At 40.9% G+C, this 4,374-nt stretch overlaps 1 pseudogene; it reads right to left on the bottom strand.

Annotated features, from left to right (window-relative positions):
- Positions 1–3,360: 3,360 nt before the first annotated feature.
- Positions 3,361–4,049, bottom strand: LOC113925457 (annotated as a pseudogene).
- Between the last annotated feature and the right edge of the window lie 325 nt (positions 4,050–4,374).

Genomic DNA, 4,374 nt, shown 5'->3' with positions numbered 1-4,374 from the left:
TTGGAAGTCATAAATTTAATATTGTCCAGATCTTTAAAGTAAAGTAATACAGAATGTGTGAACCTCACTACCTTTCAACCAAGACATACCTTGCTGGTGGCACTTAAAAAGTTCCCAGAACACTGCTCTCCCTCTGCTAGAATGAAAGCTCCATGAAGGCAGAGATTTTGATTTGCTCACTGCTGTATCCCCAGTGCCCTAACAGTGCATGGCACATGGTAGAGGCTCGACCAAGATTTCTTTTGTTGTTTGCCACACATGCTATCACACACATAGTCAGCCTTGAACACAAATGTCCACAACGTATTGAAGGGAGTCGGGCAGGTTTTATGGAAGAAGAAACGTTGAAGGATCAGTGGTTCGTAATCTGTTGATTTGCATGATTCAGTGGAGTATTCTTTATGTAGTTGCCTGAATCGTTAAGTGTGTTTGCATTGTTTACTGTGGCAGGCTGAAAAATTCCTCCCCCCACCAGATGTCCACGTCCTAACCCCTGGAACTTGTGAATGTTACCTTATATGGCAAAAGGACTTTGCAGATGCAATAAATGGAAGATCTCAAGGTGAAATCATCCTGAATTATCAGGTGCACCTGATGTCATCACCAGGGTCCGTATAGGAGGGAGGCCGGAGATCAGTGTTGAATGGCTATGGGAGCATGTAGCTGGAGTGAAGCAGCTAGCAGCCAAGCCATGTGGCAGCCTCTACAAGCTGGAAAGGCTTGAAACAATATTCTCTCCTAGGACATCCAAGGAATGTCAGCCCTGCCAATATCTGGATTTTAATCCTCTGTAATTTTTTTTCAGACTGCTAAATTCCAGATCTATCAGAAAAGAAATTTGTGTTTTTGTGTTGTTTAAGCCACTAAATTTGTGGTAATTTGTTACAGCAGAGGTAAGAAAACTACCACAGTGACAGTGCTTTTTTTCCTTGTGATCAAGTGGTTTCTTTATTTTGGGGATGATCTTTGTAACTTTTTGTAACTTTGTAACTTGTTTGGTTGTCCTTAAGTTTGCGAGTGAAATAAAATTTTATAAAGCCAACAATCAATTGCTGATTTTCCTACCAGCACCTTTGTTTCTTATTCTGAAATTCTTCAAAGTTTAATGAAGGCAATTTCAGTATAAATTGATTATAGTTTACTTTTTAAAGTTAGAACACACGGGGTGATCTCTTAATTGAGGAACACATATCTTCACTGTTTCCATAATGACATTCCCTTTATTATCCCCTTATGCCTCACAAAAAACCCTTTAAAAGTATATGTTAACCTTTTCATTTTTCAGATGAGGAAACAAGTTAAGGGAAATCAACCTATCTTGCTTAGGGTGAAATTAGTAACTTATAAGATGACATTTGAGTTCAAATCTATCAGCCTCTGAAGGATGCATTCTTATGCATTATTTTATTCTGAACCCACTAGTAAAATAGAACTCAAATCCAGTAAGGTGAACTTTTAATATACGGTTGACCTTTGAACAACATGAGGGTTAGTGATACCAACTCCGTCCACTATAACCTTTGACTCCCCCAAAACTTTACTAACTTATAGCCTACTGTTGACGGGAAGCCTTACCCATAGCATAAACAGTTGATTAACACATATTTTGTATGTTGTATGTATTATATACTGTATTAGTACAAAAAAGTAAGCTAGAGAAAAGAAAAAAAACTCGTAAGGAAAGGAAAATACATATACAGTATTGTATTGAATTTATTAAAAAAAATCCATATGTAAGTGGATCTGGGCAGTTCAAACCTGTGTTGTTCAAGGGTCAACTGGATTGCCTTTTGTTTGAGAAATGGAAGAAAATGCCAGTAACTGGAATCTGAATTCTCTTTCATAGGAGAGGGTGGCTGTCCTACAAACAGGGCTCCTGATACATGTGCGTGTTGGCATGAGGTTTAGACCATAAGGACTGGACTGAACGAGGTGCAGGGCTGTCAGTAGAGTGTAGTAAGAGCCAGCAATTCATGGGGGTAGCCACGTCAGATTAAAGACTTGATAAAGAACAAGGGAGTTTGTTAAGCCATGAAGATGAATATTTTCACTCATCAGATTGACAAATAAGTAAATCCCTTGATGGCAACTCTGTGAAAAAAAAATGGACAGTGTAAGTTGACAAACTTTTTAGAGGCCAAATAGGTAGTGGTATATCAAAATGTAAAATGTGCATCCTTTGATCTAACAATTTTTACTGCCTGGATTTGGATTCCTTCAGGTCTTGTAGGATCAAAGGAGCAGATAGTCTAAGGCTATTTTTTCCCCAAGATGGAGGCAAAGCCCTTCTGATGCCCCATGCATCAGGAAGCATTGCACTCTGGCTGGTGGGAGCAGACACTGCTCCAGGTCTTGGGAGTGCAGCAAGTGCTGTTCCCTCTAATCCTTCCGGGTGGTTCTTTCCCTGGCCTCACACTGTTTTCCAAATGCAGGTGCTGGTCAGTACTTGGCTGAGTACTTGTAAAGGACCGTCCGCACATTCCCAGATTCCTCTCTCCAGGCAGCTTTAACTCTCGAAATTGCCAGTTCTAGCCTCCTTTGTCTCCCCAGGTCTCGCTTGCATGTCCCTAACTCAGGGACACCTTGCCCTCAGGCTGGGCCTTCCTGCATCGGGGTCTGGAAATTCTTGAAGCAGTAAACTGGATAGTCCCAGTGTCATTTATTAACTCTTAGGGATCACTGTCCTTCGCTGTCTGAGGTTCAGTGTCTTTAAAACCATTGTTCCAAATATTTCATTTGGTATTCTTTGTTGCTCTAGGCAGGAGGATAGATCTTATCTGTTATTCCATCTTGGCCAGAAGCCGAAGACTATTGCTTTCACTCATCCATCCATCCACCCATCCATCCATCCATCCATCCATTCATTCATTTATTTAAATCTGCGTGTCTATTTTATTTCCATTAGAAACATATGATCTATTAAAATTTTGGTCCACTTTTTTTCTCCTTCACCTCTACCATTCAAACTTCAACACTTGAATTTTCCTCAAGTAAAAGCAGAATTATATAGCTGATGTGAGAGCTAAATATTAGGTGTGCTCTTTATTATTTATCAGAAACAGTGACTCATTTCTCCTACATGTTATTTCCCTTTACTTTTATTTATTTGAGTAAATATGTGACGCGTGTCTCCTTTCCCACATCCAGTAACATGAGTGTGCGTCAGCGTGATTTGTAACGCTAGTACCTGGATTTGTCATCTGATCTTTAATTCATGCTCAAGTCCCCTTATTATATGGTATTTCCATAATAACTTCCAATGTTTTAGTCAGTCGTACACTTTCCAACATCAATTGTAAAAATTAAGTTGTTAATTTAAAAATATTATTAGAACTCCAGACTAAATACTGCCGAACCCACTTAGAGTGATGCCGTTGTGAAAGGTCCTTGGTCGGCCACTGCTTCAGTCCCCACGTGGCCTCCTTTGGACAAAGCAGCAAGCTGGTGAGCAGCTCTTACAGGAAAACGACTCTTGAAGTGCTGTTTGTCCATTTCATTGGCAATCTTGGAGTCGTTCACATCAGCCAGCAAAACAGTTGTTTTTACTGCGTTGGTGAAGTCACAGCCTGCAGCTGACAGAATTTCACCCATGTTTATAAGAGCTTGTTTGGCTTCCTCTGCTGCTCCACCCACCCCCTGCCCCCGGCACCAGCTATCCACAGGAGAGGTCCACGCCTGGCTGTGCTGAAATGTAAATGGTCCTGTCATCTCACCCAGCTTGACTGCAGGAACCAATGGTCCCCAGGGGCTTTCCCAGTGCTGATCACCTTTCTGATCAAAGACGCCTCGGCTAGCCCTTCTACCTTGCTGCCTGCCCCTCCAAGCAAACAATCCTGTACACTGCCTCCACTAGCATCTCTCTGGACTAACTGGACAGACTATTGCTTGTAAAAGAAGGATACATATATAGAGGATAATTATCAACCAGAGTTTATTGGAAATAATTATTCATTGACAAAAACTATTGTTTTACAGCCACTTACTGTTTCAAGTTTGCCTGAGTGGCTTTTTCCTGGGGCAGAAGTTTCTTCTATTTGTGAAAGGGACATATTTTGGGGTATCAGGATACAGGTGGGGGAGGATGATATTTGCAGTTGAGATTCCTCCTTGGTGTGTGTGCTTTACCTTCCAAAGGAGCAGTTCTGGTCAAGAGTCAAGGTGCTGACAGTGTGGGAAGGGCACCAATGAGGTTTGGTTCTGTAATTCTCAGGGCATTGTGCATTTTGTCTCATTTCAGCATAACAACTGCTACCTAAGACCCTTTAAACAAATCCCAATTCCTTAAAGCATATACCTGATTTTTTTCCTAAGCAGTTTGACATAATCACTTCTCCGTACAAAGAGACCTTCTCACTAACTCTTAATACTTTTTTA

The sequence above is a fragment of the Zalophus californianus genome, chromosome 2 (genome assembly GCF_009762305.2).
Source record: "Zalophus californianus isolate mZalCal1 chromosome 2, mZalCal1.pri.v2, whole genome shotgun sequence".
NCBI classification, from domain to species: domain Eukaryota; kingdom Metazoa; phylum Chordata; class Mammalia; order Carnivora; family Otariidae; genus Zalophus; species Zalophus californianus.
Note: the sequence above shows the minus strand (reverse complement) of the source record. Positions and strands in the feature narration are given on the sequence as shown.